Genomic DNA, 16,155 nt, shown 5'->3' with positions numbered 1-16,155 from the left:
CCCAAGAGCCCGAAAACTTTAACTGACACCTAACGCGGAACCTGGAGCCTCGAGCCTGGAGCCCGGGACATGGAGCATTGAGCCATGAGCATGGAGTTGTGATCCTGGAGCCTGGAGCCCGGAACCTGGAGCTGACCCCGAGTCCAGAGCCTGGACCGTGGAGTATGGAGCCTGCAGAGTGGAAATGACCCCGTACCTTTAGCCTGGAACCCGTAGCCAAAGCCTGGAGCCTGGAGCCCGGAGCTGAGGCCTGGAGCCTTGAGCCAAGAGCCTTGAGCCTTGAGCCTGGAGCCTGGAGCCTGGATCCTGGAGCCTGGAACTGAACTCGAGACTGGAGTCTGGAGCCCGGAGTCTGGAACTGACCTAAAGCCCAGAACCTGGATCCCGGATAGCGGAGACTGGAGCCCAGAGTTTGAAGCCTGGAACTGACCCCAAACCCGAAACCTGGAGCCTGGAGCCTGGAGCCTGGAGCCTGGAGCCTGGAGCCCGGTTCCTGGATTTGATCCCAAGCCCGGAGCCTTGAGTGTGGAGACATGAGCCTGGAGCCTGTAACCTGGAGCCTGGATCCTGAAGCCTAGAGCCTTGAGCCTGAAGCCTGGAGGAATATCTAGAGCCTAAAGCCCTGAGCCCGGAGCCTCGAACTTACCCTGTGAAAGGAGCCTTGAGCTCGAGCCTGGAACTGACCCCGAGCCCAGAGCCCGAAGCCTGTAGCCCGAAGAGCTGACCATGGAACTGAAACTGAGCCGGAAGCCTGGATCCTGGATCCTGGATCCTGAAGCCTTGAGTCCGAAGCCTGGAACTGACCCCGAGCATGTAGCCTGGAACCTGGAGCTTGGAGCCTGGAGCCCGGACCCCGAGCCAGGAGCCTGGATCCTGAATCGCGGACCCTGGGACCAGGAGCACAGAGCCTGGAACTGACCCCGAACCAGGAACCTTGAGGCTGGAGCCCGTACCCTGGAGTGACCCCGAGCTTTGAGCCTGGAGCCTAGAGCCTGGAGCGCGGAGCCTTGAGCCTGGAAACTGGAGCGCAGAGCCTGGAGCCTTGAGCCTGGAGCCCGAAGCATGGAACTGACCCCGAGCCCGGAGCCCTGAGCCCTGAGCCCTGAGCCCTGACCCGGAACCAGAAGCTTGGAACTGATGCCGAGCCCGGAGTCTTTATCCAGTAGCCTGGAGAACGGAGCCTGGAACTGACCAAGAGCCAGGAGCTTGGAGAACGGAGCCCGGAGTGTGGAGTCTAGAACCCAGAGTTTAAAGACTTGAGCCCCGAGCCCAGAGCCTTAAACTAAATCGGAGCTCGGAGCCATGAGCCCGGAGCCTGGAACTGACCCGAGTATGGAACCTTGAAGCCGGAGCCTGGAACCTGAATCCTTGAAATTACCCAGTGCTGGGAGCCTGGAACGCGGAGCCTATAGCCCGGACCTTGGAGCCTGGATCATGGAGCCTGGAACTGACCCCGAGCAAACAGCGTGGAGCCTGGAGCCAGGAGCCAAGAGCCAAGAGCCGAGAGCCGAGAGCCCGGAGCCCGGAGAACAGAGCACGGAGCCCGGGGCCCAGAACCTGGAGCCGGGAGCATGGAGCATGGAACTTTGAGCCTGGAGCCTGGAGCTTTGAGCCCTTAGCCTGGAGCCTTGAGCTGACACTGAGCCCGGAGCCTTGAGCCCAGAGCCTGAAGCCTGGAGCCCGGAAAATGGAACCGACCCAGAGCCTGGAATCTGGTGCCTGGAGCCCAGAGCTTGAAGCCTGGAGCATGGAGCATGGAGCATGGAGCCTGGAGCCTGGAGCCTGGAGCCTGGAGCCAAGAATATGGTGCCTGGAGCTTGGAACTGACCCCGAGCCTTGAGCCTGGAGCCTTGAGCTTTGAACCTTGAGCCTGGAGCCTAGAGCCCAATGCCTGGAGCCTGGAACTGACCCCGAGCCTTGAACCAGGAGCCTTGAGTGCGGAGTATGGAACTGACAAAGAGCCCGGAACCTGGAGCCTTTAGCCTTGAGCCTGGAACCCATATCCCAGAGCCCGGAGCCTTGAACACACACTGAACACGGAGCCTGGATCCTAAAACCTTAAGGCTGGAGCCCGGAACCTTGAAATGACCCTGACTAAGGACCCTGGAGGATTGACCAGGAGTTTGGAGCAAGGAGCCTGGAGCCTGGAGCGAGAACCCTGGAGCCTGGAGCCCGCAGCCTGGAACTGACCCCAATCCTGGAGACTGGAGCTTGAAGCCCGGAGCCTGGAGCCTTGAGCCTGGAAACCGGAGCATGGAACTGACCCCAAGCCCGGAGTCTTTATCCAGTTGCCTGGAGCACGGAGTCTGGAACTGTCCAAGAGCCTGGAGCACAGAGCCTGGAGCGTGGAGCGTAGAGCCAAGAGCTTAAAGACTTGAGCCTCGAGCCCAGAGCTTTAAACTAACCCAGAGCCCGGAGCCCGGAGCCATGAGCCCGGAGCTTGGAACTGACCCCGAGTACGGAACCTTGAGCCCGGAGCCTGGAGCCTGAAGCCTGGAAATGACCCCGTGCTGGGAGCCTTGAGAAGGGAGCCTGGAGCGAAGAGCCTATAGCCCGGAGCTTGGAGCCTGGAGCCTGGTGCCTGGAACTGACCCCAAGAAAGCAGCGTGGAGCCTGGAGCTCGGAGCCTGGAGCCTGGAGCCCGGAGCCTCGGAGCCTGGAGCCTGGAACTGAACCCGAGACTGGAGCCTTGAGCCCGGAGCCTGGAAATGACCCCGAGCCTGGAGCCCGGAGCCCAAAGCTTGGAGTCCAGAGCCTGGGAATGACCCCGAGCCTGGAGCCTGGATTCCGGAGCGTGGAGCCTGGAACCCACATCAAAGAGCCAGAAAGTTACCCGTAGCCCGGTGCCCGGAGCCTGGATTTAACCCCGAGCCCGGAATCTCAAGCCTGAAGCCTTGAGCCCAAAGCCTGGAACTGATCCCGAAGACCAGAACAAAGAGTGCGGAGCCTGGAGCCTGGAGCCTTGAGACTTCACCCCTCTGAGACCGGAACCTGGAGCCCAGAGAAACCCAAAGCCTGGCACTGACACTGAGCCTGGAGCTCTTAGCCTGGAGCCTGGAGCCTTGAACCCGGATCCTGGAGCTGACCTTGAGTCCTGAGTCTGGAACTTGGAGCCCGGAACCTTTAGCGCGGAGCCAAGAGCCTGAAGCCAGCAGCCTCTAAACCAAAGCCCGGAGCTTTACACATACCTGAAGCCTGGAGCCCTGAGCCTGGAGCTTAGAGCCTTGGAAATGACCCCGAGCCCGGGACCCTTAGCCCGGGACCCTAAGCCCGGGACCCTTTACCCGGAGACCGGACCCCCGAGCCTGGATCTGACGCCCAAAAGCACAGAGCGTGGAGGCTGTAGCACAGAGCCCGGAGCCCGGAGTCCAGTTCCTGTAACTGACTTCAAGCCTAGAGCCTGAAGCCTGAAGCCTGAAGCCTGAAGCCTGAAGCCTGGAGTCTACAGCCTTGAGCCTGGAGCCTCTAGCCTCTAGCCTCTAGCCTGAAGCTTGGAGCCTGGAGCGTGTAGCATAGAGCCCGGAGCCCGGAGCCCGGAGCCTGGAGCCTAGCACTGAACCAGAGCCTAGAAGTTGAAGCCTGGAGACCGAAGCCTGGAACTGATCCCGAGCCCGGATCTTGGAGAAAAGAGCATAAAGCCCAGAGCCTTTAGTCTGGAACCCGGAGCCTGGAACTAACCCCAAGCCCAGTTTCTGGAGTCTTGAGCCTGGAGCGCAGAGCCTTGGGGCCCAGAGCCTAGAACCTGGAACCTTGAACCTGGAGCCCGGAGCCCTTAACTGACCATGAGCCTGAAGCCTGGAGCCCTGAGCCCTGAACTTACCCCAAGCCTGGACCATGGAGAACAGAGCTGGGAGACCGGTAACCGGAACCCGGAGCCTGGAACTGACCCTGAGACTGAAGCCTGGAGCCCAGACGCAAGCCCAGAGCCTAGAGCCTGGAGCCCTAACCCGAGCCCGGAGCCTAGAGCCTAGAGCCTAGAGCCTAGAGCCTAGAGTCTAGTCCCTAGCACTAAGAACCTTGAGCCTTGAGCCTTGAGCCTAGAGCCTAGAGCCTAAAGCCCAAACCCTAACCCAAAACAGAGCCCGGACCAAGGAGCCCTAACCCTAAACATTGCCCAGACCCTGGAACACTAACCCTAAGCCTAACCCAAAGTGGAGTCGGGAGCCCGAACCCTAACCCGAACCGGAGCCTGGAGCCTGGAGACCTAACCCTAACCGGAGCCCTGAGCCCAGAGCCCAGAGCCCAGAGCCCAGAGCCCGAGCTAGAGCCAGAACCCAAGCCCGAGCCCGGAGCCCGGAGCCCGGAGCCCGGAACCCGGAGGCCGGAGGCCGGAACCAGGAGCCCAAACCCTAACACTAATCCTAACCCTAACCGGAGCCAAGAGCCCTAACCGGAGCCCGGAGCCCGGAGCCTGGAGCCCTAACCAAAACCCTAACCCTAACTGGAGCCCGGACCTCAGAGCCTTGAGCCCAAACCCTAACCGGAGCCTGGTGCCTGGAGCCCTAACACTAACCTGAGCCCAGAGCCCAGGGCCTTGTCCCAAATCCTTACCGGGGACCTCGCCTGGGCCCTAACCCTAAGCGGGACTCTGGCCTGGGCACTAACCCTTACCGGGGTTCTGTCCTTGGCCCTTAACACTAACCCTGGAACTGAGCCCAAGCCCAAAGCCCTAAACCTGGCCCTGAACTGAACTCAAGCCTGGAGCCCTAACCCTGGCCTCAACCCTAACCCTGGAACTGAACCCAGGCCCTGAGCCTTTCCCCTGAGCCTTTACCCTGGAATTGAGCCCGAGCCAGAAGCCCAAACCCTGGCGTCAGCCCTCACCCTAACCTGGGAACTGAGCCCGAGCCCGGAGCCCTAACCATTTTCTCTGGAACTGAGCCAGAGCCCGGAGCCCTAACCCTGACCCTGGCCTAATCCCTAACCCTAAACTTGGAGCTGAGCCCAAGCCCAGAGCCCTAACCCTGGTCCTGGAACTGAACCCCAACCCTGGCCCTGTAAGTGAGCCTGAGCCCGGAGCCCTTACCCTGGCCCTAGAACTGAGCCCTAACCCTAACCCTGGAACTGAGCCCAAGCCCGGAACCCTATCCCTTGCCTTGGAACTGAACCCTAACCCTAACCCATGAACTAAGCCCAAGCCAGGAGCCCTAACCCTAATCCTGGAAAAAAAGCCTGAGCCGTGAGCCCTAACCCACGCTTTGGAACTGAACTCCAGGGCTGAAAATGAGTCTCAGTCTGGCCCTGGTCCCACATACGGTTCGAGTTTTACTGTTATCCAGCTCCAGATGAGAAAAGCACCGGAGGTTTAAAAGGGGATCAGCTAACTGGCGTTCTGTCTTTGAAAAAACATAACAGATTCCCACACAGGCCTGGAAAAATAGCAAAGTCCCACACAGGCCTTGAAAAAAGACAGAGTCCACACGGTCCGCCGGCCATCCCGGCCTAATCTTGACCCGGGTCAGCGCGACATTTCCCGGTGTTCCTCCTCCTCAGCGCATGCCAATGTGTAGCTTCAAGGTGGCTGGAAGAAAAAAAAAGGGGGGGGGGCACCGGAGGTTAAAAAGGGGATCAGCTAACCGGCGTTCTGTCTTTGAAAGAACATAAGGCCTGGAAAAACATTGGCCTGGAAAAATAGCAAACTCCCACACAGGCCTGGAAAAAAGATAGAGTCCACACCGTCCACCAGTCGTTCCGGTCTAACCCTGACAAGGGTCAGTGCGAAATTTCCCAGTGCTCTTCAACGTCCATGCACGCCAGTGTGCAGCTTTAAGGGGGTTGGAGGAAAGAGGGAGAGAGAGAGAGAAAGAAATACAAAGAATCAGGACCATGGACAGAGTTCTTCCACTAGAGTGTGGTTGCACTGTAAGGTAGCGTTCCATCTCCACGGGGCGGTTTGAGAAATGCAAGAACTGAGTGTGAAGCTTTACGTTCTGCTTGAGACAAAACATCCTTGTCTCAAAAGTGACCAAATCAGCTTCTGCTTGCGTGAAACGCTCAAAAATGACATTTTTACCAAGAGTCAGAAAAGCATGAAAACACTAAAACAAGTCAGAAATAACTGTTTCAGGGCTATTTTGTCAAAGTCTTATCAGTTCATGAAGTTTTGCTTGAGAAAAAAACATCCAAGTCACAACGTGAGTAAAAACAACTTCTTTTCGTCTGAAACGCTGAAAAATGACATTTTTTTCCCCTCTTCGACTCAGAAAAGCATGAAAACACTAAAAACAACTCAGAAATAAGTTTATTATGGTAGTTTCTTAAAAGTCTTCTCAAATCATGAAGTTCTGCTATAAAAAAAACGTCTTTGTCTAAAGGGGACCAAACAAGCTGCTTTTCGCAAAGTCTTATCAGTTAATAACGTTTTGCTTGAGAAAAAAAACATCTTTGTCTCAAAGTGACAAAAAAAAGTTTCTTATCGTCTGAAACGATCAAAAATGACATTTTTCCTCTTCTACTCAGAAAATCATGAAAACATTAAAAACAAGTCTAAAATAAGTGTTTTATGGCTTTTTTGTTAAAGTCTTATCAGTTCATGACGTTTTGCTGGAGAAAAAAACATCTTTGTCTCAAAGTGACCAAAACTGCTTCTTATCGTCTGAAACGCTCAAAAATGAGATTTTTGCCTCTTCTACTAAGAAAAGCATGAAAACACTAAGAAATGGTCAGAAATAAGTGTTTTATGGCTTTTTGTTAAAGTATTCTCAAATCATGAAGTTCTGCTTGAAAAAAAAACATCGTTGTCTCAAAGTAACAAAAAAAGCTTCTTTTTGTCTGAAACGCTCAAAAATGACATTTTTTTCTTCTTCTACTCAGAAAAGCATGAAAACACTAAAAACAAGTCAGAAATAAATGTTTTACTGCTTTTTCTTAAAAGTCTTCTCAAATCATGAAGTTCTTCTTGAAAAAAAAGACATCTTTGTCTGAAAGTGACCAAAACAGCTTCTTATCGTCTGAAACGCTCAAAAATGACATTTTTTCCTCTTCTACTCAGAAAAGCATGAAAAAACTAAAAAAACAAGATAGAAATAGGTGTTTAATGGCTGTTTTGTAAAAGTCTTATCAGTTCATGACGTTTTGCGTGAGAAAAAAAAATATTTGTCTCAAAGTGACCAAAACAGCTTCTTATCGTCTGAAACGCTCAAAAATGACATTTTTGCCTCTTCTACTCAGAAAAGCATGAAAACACTAAAAACAAGTCAGAAATAAGTGTTTTACTGCTTTTTTCTTAAAAGTCGTCTCAAATTATAAAGTTCTGCTTGAAAAAGAACATCTTTGTCTGAACGTGACCAAAACAGCTTCTTATCGTCTAAAACGCTCAAAAATGACATTTTTGCCTCTTCTACTCAGAATAGAATGAAAACACTAAAAACAAGTCAGACATATGTGTTTTACTGCTTTTTCTTAAAAGTCGTCTCAAATCATGAAGTTCTGCTTGAAAAAGAACATCTTTGTCTGAAAGTGACCAAAACAGCTTCTTATCGTCTGAAACGCTCAAAAATGACATTTTTTTCTTCTTCTACTCAGAAAAGCATGAAAACACTAAAAACAAGTCAGAAATAAATGTTTTACTGCTTTTTCTTAAAAGTCTTCTCAAATCATGAAGTTCTTCTTGAAAAAAAAGACATCTTTGTCTGAACGTGACCAAAACAGCTTCTTATCGTCTGAAACGCTCAAAAATGACATTTTTTCCTCTTCTACTCAGAAAAGCATGAAAAAACTAAAAAAACAAGATAGAAATAGGTGTTTAATGGCTGTTTTGTAAAAGTCTTATCAGTTCATGACGTTTTGCGTGAGAAAAAAAAATATTTGTGTCAAAGTGACCAAAACAGCTTCTTATCGTCTGAAACGCTCAAAAATGACATTTTTGCCTCTTCTACTCAGAAAAGCATGAAAACACTAAAAACAAGTCAGAAATAAGTGTTTTACTGCTTTTTTCTTAAAAGTCGTCTCAAATTATAAAGTTCTGCTTGAAAAAGAACATCTTTGTCTGAACGTGACCAAAACAGCTTCTTATCGTCTAAAACGCTCAAAAATGACATTTTTGCCTCTTCTACTCAGAATAGAATGAAAACACTAAAAACAAGTCAGACATAAGTGTTTTACTGCTTTTTCTTAAAAGTCGTCTCAAATCATGAAGTTCTGCTTGAAAAAGAACATCTTTGTCTGAAAGTGACCAAAACAGCTTCTTATCGTCTGAAACGCTCAAAAATGACATTTTTGCCTCTTCTACTCAGATTAGAATGAAAACACTAAAAACAAGTCAGAAATAAGGGTTTTATTGCATTTTTGTTAAAGTATTCTCAAATCATGAAGTTCTGCTTGAAAAAAAGCATCCTTGTCTCAAAGTTTAAAAAAAAAAAGCTTCTTATCATCTGAAACGCTAAAAAATGACATTTTTTCCACTTCTAACCACAAAAGAAGAAAAACGAAAAAAACAAGTCAGAAATAAGTGTTTTATTGCTTTTTTTGTCAAAAACTTACCAGTTCATAACATTTTCCTTAAGACAAAAACATTATTTTCTTAAAGTGACAAAAACAGCTTCTTATCGTCGGAAACGCTCAAAAATTACATTTTTTGTATCTTCTACTTAGAAAAAAAGGAAAACCGAGAGTTCTGGGCATTGTGGTGAGCCTGTAGCCTTTAGCCCAGCGCTAGGATCCCGGAGCCTTGAGCCTTGAACTGAAAACGAGACCGGCGCCCGGAGCCCGGAGCCTAGTAATGACCCCAAACATTGAGCCCGGAGGCTTGAGCCCGGAGGCTTGAGCCCGGAACCCGGAGGCCGGAACGCGTAGCCCAGGGCCCGGAGGCCGTAGACCGGAGTCCGGAGCCTTTAGCCCCGAGCCTGGAACTAAACACGAGCCCGTAGTCTGGAGCCGTTATTCTTGAGACCGGAGCCTTCCACTTACAAATAACCTGAAGCTTTGACTCTGGAGGGCAAAGCCTGAGCGCGGAGCTTAGAGAAACGTGCTCAAGGACTGGAGCTCGGAGCCCAGATCCTCAAACTGACACCGTACCTAGAGCAATGAGCCCGGAGCCTGGAACTGACCCCGTTCCTGAAGCCTTGAGCCTGGAGTACGGAGAAAGGAGCGTGAAGCCTGGAGCCCGTGCCTGGAGCCTGGAGCCTGGAGCCTGGAGCCTGGAGCTTGGAGCTTGGAGCCATTAACTTACCCAAAACATGGAGCATGGAGCCCGGAGTTTGGAGCATGGAGCCTGGAACCCTTAAGTGACCCAAAGCCCGAAGCATGGAGCATAGAGCCTGGAGCTTGGAGCCTTAAGATAGGAGCCTGGAACCTGGAGCCCAAAGCCTGGAACTGACACTGAGCCTGGAGCCTGGAGCCTGGAGCCTGGAACCAAGAGCCCACGACCTTGAAATTTCCCTGAGCAAGGAACCTGGAGCCTTGACCTGGTGTTTGAGGCATGGAGCCTGGAGCCTGGAGCCTGGAGCCTTGAGTCTTGAGCCTGGAGCCTGGAGTCTTGAGCTTGAGGTCCCGAACTTGGAGCCTGGAGCCTGGAGCCTGGAGCCTTGAACTGAACCGAAGATTGGAGCCTGGTGACTGGAGCATGGAACTCACCCCGAATCCGGAGCCCGGATACTGGATCGATGAGCATGGAGCCTGGAGCCTGGAACCTTGAGCCCAGAGCCTGGAACTGACGCCAAACCCGGACCCTAGAGCCCGGAGCCTCGAACTGATAATGAGTCTGGAGCCTTGAGCCAGGAGCCTGGAGACTGGAACTTACCCCAAAAATTAATCCTGGAGCCTGGAGGCCGGAGCCTGGAACTGATCATGAGCCCATAGCCTGGAGTGCGGAATCAGGAACTTGGAGCCTGGAAACTGGAGCTTGGAGTCTGGAACCCTGAAGAAGACCCTGGGCCAAAAGCCTGGAGCCCGGAGCCCGGAGCCCAGAGCCTGGAGCCAGGAACCTCGAGACTGGAACTGAACCCGAGAATGGAGCCCGGAGCCCGGAGCCCGGAGCTCGGAGCCCGGAGTACGGAGCCCGGAGCCTGGAACCTGGAGCTTCGAGCTTGGAACTGATCCCGACCCCGGAACCTGGGGCCTGGAACCCGGAGCCTTGAACTAATCCCGATCCTGGAGCCATGAGCTTAGAGCCGGAAGCTTTGAGCCGGGAGCATGGAGCCCAGAGACTGGAAAAAAAACCCGTGCCCAGAGTCTTGAGCCCAGGGCGTGGAACCCGGAGCCTGGAAATTACCCCAAACCCGAAGCCTGGAGCCTGATGCCAGGATCCCAGAACTTTGAACCTCCACCATGTCCGGAGCCTACAGCCTGGAGCCTTGAGCCTGGAGACTGAAGCCTGGAGACTGGAGCATGGAACTGACCCCGAATCCGGAGCCCGGATACTGGATCGATGAGCCTGGAGCCTGGAGCCTTGTGCCTTGAGCCTGGAGCCTTGAACCTGGAACCTGGAACCTGGAACCTGGAACCTGGAGCAGAGAGCCTGGAACTGACGCCGAACCCGGACCCTAGAGCCTAGAGCCCTGAGCCTCGAACTGAAAATGAGACATGAGCCTGGAGCCTGGAGCCCGGAGCCCGGAGCCTGGAGCAAGGAACCTCGAGGCTGGAACTGAACGCAAGAATGGAGCCCGGAGCCCGGAGCCCGGAGCCCGGAGCCCGGAGCCCGGAGCCCAGAGCCCGGAGCCGGGAGCCGGGAGCCGGGAGCCTGGAGCCCGGTGGCTGGAGACCAGAGTCCGGAGCCCGGAGCCCCGAGCCTGGAACTGAACCCGAGCCCGAAGTCTGGAGCCGTTAACCTAGAGAACGAAGCCTGCCACTTACAAATAACTTGGAGCCTTGAGTCTGGAGGGAGAAGCCTGAGCGCGGAGCTTATAGACACGGGCTTAAGGACTGGAGCTCGGAGCCCAGATCCTCAAACTGACCCTGTGCCTGGAGCCATGAGCCCGGAGCCTGGAACTGACCCCGAGCCTTGAGCCCGGAGCATGGAGCCATGAGCGTAGAGCTTTGAGCATGGAGATTTAAGCCTGCAGTCTGGAGCCTGGAAATTACCCTGTGCCTGAAGCCTGGAAACTGGAGCCTGGAACTGACCCCAAGCACGGAACCTTAAGACTGGACCCTGGAGCCCATAGACTGGAACTGATCCCAAGCCTGGAGCCTGGAGCTCGGAGCATTGAGCCGTGAGCCGTGAGCCTGGTGTCTGGAGCCTAGAACTGACCCAAAGTGGGCAGCCTGGAACCTGGATTCTGAAGCCCGGAGCATGGAAATGACCCCGTTCTCAAAACCTGGAGGCCAGGGTTGAAACCCCGGCATGGAACTTACCCTGAGCCTGCAGCCTGAAGCCCGGAGCCCACAGGCCAGAGCTTGGAATAAACACCAAACCCGAAACCTTGGTCCTGAAGACCTGAGTCGGGAACTGATCGCGAGCCCAGAGCCTGGAGCGTTGAGCCTGGAGCGTTTAGCCATGAGCCTGGAGCCAAGAGCCTGGAAGAAGACCCATAGCCAAAAGCCTGAAGCCCGGAGCCTGGAGCCTGAAAATGACCCTCAGCAAGGAACCTGGGGCCTTGACCTTAAGTTTGGGTCATGGAGCCTGGAGCCTGGAGCCCGATGCGCAGTGCCTGAAACTGACCACGAGCCTTGAGGCTGGAGCTTGGAGCCTGGAGCATGGAACAGACAAAGCCCGGAGGCCTGTGCCTGGAACCAGGAGCCTGGAGTGCGGAGCCTGGATCCTTAAGCCCGGAGCCTGGAACTGATCCCGAGCCTAGAGTCTTGAACAAAGAGTCTGCAACTGACCAAGACCCTGGAGCCTGGAGCCTTGAGCCGGGAGCTTGGAGCCATGAGCCTGGAGCCTTGAGCCTGGAGCCTGGAGCCTGGAGCCTAGTGCACGGAATCAAGAGCCCAGACCTTAAAGACTGGAGCCCGGAACCCAGATACTCGAAGTGACCCCGAGCCCGGAGAAAAGAACCCGGAGCCTTGAACTGACCATGAACATTGAGCCTTGGAGCTTGGAGCCTGGCACATAGAGCCTGGAACTGACCTTAAGTCCGGACCTTGGAGCCCGGATCCAAGAAATGACCCAGAGCCCGGAGCCCTGAACATGGAGCGTGGAGCGCGGAGCCTGAAAACTGACCCCAAGCACAGAACCTTGAGCTCGGAACCTGGAGTCCGGAGCATGGAGCTGTGACCCTGGAGCTGTGAGCCCAAAACCTTGTACTGACCCCGAGTTAAGAGCCTGGAGCCTGGCGTCTTTAGCCAGGAGCCTGGAAATGACCCTGTACCTGGAGCCTGGAGTCCGGAGACTGGAACTGACTCCGAGGACAGAACCTTGAGTCAGGACCCAGAAGCCCGGAGACTTTCACTGACCCGAGCCTGGAGCCTGGAGCCTGGAGCCTGGAGCTTGGAGCTCGGAGCAGTGAGCCGTGAGCATGGAGCTGTGAGCCTGGAGACTGGAGCCAGGAGCCTGGAGCCCGGAGCCTGGAACTGACTCCGAGTCCGAAGCCTTGATTCTGGAGCCCGGAGTGTGGAAATGACCCCGTTCCCTGAGCCTGGAGCCCAGGGCGTGGAACCCCGAGCATGGAACTTAGCCCGAGCCCCAAGCCTGGAGCCTTAAGCCTGGACACAAAACTTGGACCTGATCCAATGCCCGGAGCATGGAGTCTGGAGCCCACAGTCCAGGGCATGGAATACACCCTGAACCCGAAACCTGGGTCCTTGTACCCGGAGCCTTGAACTGATCCCGAGCCCAGAGCCTGGAGCTTTGAGCCTGGAGCTTTGAACCTTGAGCCTGGAGCCTTTAGCCTGGAGCTTGGAGCCTTGAGCCATGAGCATGGAGCCAAGTGCCTGGAAGAAGACCCCAAGCCCAAAGCCAGTAGCCTTTAGCCCTGGGCGTGAAACCCCAAGCATGGAACTTACCCTGAGCAAGAAGCCTGGAGCCTGGAGTCTGGAGCCTGAATCCTGGAGCCTTGAGGGGGTAGCACGGAGCCTGGAAATGACACTGAGTCCAGAGCCTTGAGCCCAGAGCCTGAAACATGGAACCTGGAGCCTAGAACTGACCCCGACCCTGGAGCCTATAGCCTGGAGCCCAGAGCATGAAGCATGGAGCCTTGAGCCTTGAGTCTAGAGCTTGTTGACTGGAGCCATGAACTGACCCTGAGCCTTGATCCTGGAGTCTTGAGCCTGTTGAATGGAACTGACCCCGAGGCTGGAGCCTGGAGACCGGAGCCTTGAGCCTGGAGCCAGGTGTCATTAGCCTGGAACGTGTAGTCAGGAACCTGGAGCATAGAAGCTGTAGCCTGAAACTGTGCCCAAAATATGGAGCCAAAAACCTTGAGCCCAGAGCCACAAACATACTCCAAGCCCAAAGCCTGGATCCTGGAGGAAGGAATGCGGAGCCTGGGGCCTGGAGCCTTGAGCCTTGAGCCCGGAGAAAAAAACTGACCCTGATCCCAGAGCCTTGAGCCTAGAGCCTTGAACTGATCCCGATCCTGGATCCTTTTGCGTGGTGTCTGGACCCTGGAGCCTGGTGCACGGAACCTGGAGCCTGGAGCCTGGAGCCCGGAGCCTTGAGCCCAGAGCCTGGAACTGACCCAGAGCCTTAAGCCTGGAGCCTGAAGCCTGGTACCCGGAGAATGGAACTGCCCCAAAGCCCAAAGCCTGGAGCCCGGAGCCTTGACCGCGGAGTCATGAGCCTTGAGACGGGAGCCCGGAATCATAAGCCTTGAGACTGGAGGCTTGAGCCCTGAGCCCGGAGACTGGAACAAAACCCTAGCCCAGATTCTTGAAACCGGAGAATGGAGTGCAGAGCCTGGATCCCGGAGCCTGGAGCCTTGAGCCTGGAGCCTGCAAACTGGAGGACGGAGCAACAAACTGACCCTGATCCAAGAGCCTTGAGCCCAGAGCCTCGAACTGATCCCGATCCTGGATCCTTGAGCCTGGAGCTTGGAGCCTGGAGCCATGAGCATGGAGCCTAGAGCCTGGAAGAAGACCCAAAGCTCACAGCCAGGAGCCTGGAGCCTGGAAAAAACCTCGTTCCGGGAGCCTGGAGCCCTGGGTGTGAAACCCCAAGCATTGAACTTACCCCGATCCAGAAGCCTGGAGCCTGAAGCCGGGAGACCGGAACTTGGAACCTATCCCCTTGCCCGGAGCCAGGAGCCTGGAGCCTGGAGACTGGAGCCTGGAGCCTTGAGCCTGGAACCTTAAGCCCACAACACGGAGCCTGGAGCCCATAGCCCGCAGCCCGGAGCCTGGAGAGCGAAGCCTGGAGATCGGAGCCTTGAGCCTTGAGTCTGGAACTGACCCCGAGCCCGCAGCCAAGAGCTTGAACCATGTAGACTTGAGCATGGAGCCTAGAACCTAGAGCGTGGAACTGACCCCAAGCCTTGAGCTAGGAGGCTTGAGCCCGGAGCAAGGAACTTACCCCGAGCCTGGAGCCTTGAGCTTTGAGCCTTCAGTCTGGTGCCAGTAGCCTGGAGCCTGGTACGCGTAGCAACGAGCCTGGAAAATTGTACCATAAGCCTGGAACTAACCCCGAGCCTGAAATGTGGAGCCTAAAAGCTGGAGACCGGAACTTGGAACTGACCCCATGCCCAGAGCCATGAGCCCGTAGCCTGGAGCCTTGTGTGGGAGCCCGGAGCCTGGAACTGACACTGAGCCCGGAGCCTGAAGAATGGAGCCTGGAGCCTTTAACATACCCCGACAATGGAGCCTTTAGCCTGGATCCCAGAGCTTGAAGCATGGATCCTGGAGAGAGGAGCCCTGAGCCTGGAGCCTGGAGAAGGAATCCTGGAGTCTGGAGTCTTGAGCCCTGACCTCGGAGCCTGGAACTGGCCCCGAGCCTGCAGCCTGGAGCAAAGAGCTTGAAGCATAGTGCCTCTTGCCTGGATCCCGGATTCTAGAGCCCGGTGACTTGAGCCTGGAATTGACCCCGAGCCTTGAGCTTGGACCCTATTCCCTGGAGCATGGAACTTGCCCTGAGCCTGGAGCCTTGAGCTTGGAGACTTTAGCCTGGAGCCTTGAGCCTGGAACACATAGCAACGAACCTGGACTATGGAGCTTGTAGCCTGGAACTGACCTCGAGCCCAAAAAGTGGAGCCTAAAACCTGGAGACCAGATCTTGGAACAAACCCCATGCCAAGAGCCTGGAACCCAGAGCCTGGAGCCTTGAGGGGGGAGCAAGGAGCTTGGAACTGACACTGAGCCCGGAGCCTTGAGCCCAGAGCCTGAAGCATGGAGCCCTGAGCCTGGAACTGACCCCGACCCTTAAGCCTATAGCCTGGAGCCCAGAGCATGAAGCATGGAGCCTTGAGCCTGGAGTCTAGAGCCCGGTGACTGGAGCCATGAACTGACCCTTAGCCTTGAGCCTGGAGTCTTGAGCCTGGAGAATGGAACTGACCCCGAGGCTGGAGCCTGGAGACCGGAGCCTGGAGACCGGAGCCTTGAGCCTGGAGAAAGGTGTCATTAGCCTGGAACGCGTAGTCACGAACCTGGAGCATAGAACCTGGAGCCTTGAACTGTGCCCAAAATATGGAGCCTAAAACCTTGAGCCCGGAGCATACTCCGAGCCCAAAGCCTGGATCCTGGAGGAAGGAACACGGAGCCTGGGGCCTGGAGCCTTGAGCCTGGAGCCTTCAAACTGGAATATGGAGCAACAAACTGACCATGATCCCAGAGCCTTGAGTCCAGAGCCTCGAACTGACCCCGATCCCGGATCCTGGAGCGCGGTGTCTGGAACCTGGAGCCTGGTGCATGGAACCTGGAGCCTGGAGCCCGGAGCCTTGAGCCCAGAGCCTGGAAATGACCCAGAGCCTGAAGCCTGGAGCCTGGAGCTTGAAGCCTGGTACCTGGAAAATGGAACATCCCCAAAGCCCGGAGCCTTGACCGCGGAGCCATGAGCCTTGAGCAGGGAGCCCGGATTTATAAGCCTGGAGAAAGGAGGCTTGAGCCCTGAGCCCGGAGCCTGGAACTTAACCCTAGCCCGGATTCCTGAAACCGGGTAATTGAGCGCAGAGCCTGGATCCTGGAGCCTGGAGCCTGGAGCCTTAACTGACCCCAAGCCCGCAGCATGGAGCATGGAGCCTGGAGTTTGGAGCCTGAAGCCTGGAGCCTTGAAGAAGACCCTGAGCCAAAAGCCTGGAGCCCGGAGCCCGGAGCCTGGAGCCTGGAACCTCGAGACGGGAACTGAACCCGAGA

This window comes from Sphaeramia orbicularis, chromosome 21 (genome assembly GCF_902148855.1).
Source record: "Sphaeramia orbicularis chromosome 21, fSphaOr1.1, whole genome shotgun sequence".
Lineage (NCBI taxonomy): Eukaryota > Metazoa > Chordata > Actinopteri > Kurtiformes > Apogonidae > Sphaeramia > Sphaeramia orbicularis.
The sequence above is the reverse complement of the archived record's forward strand: the minus strand, read 5'-3'. Positions refer to the sequence as shown.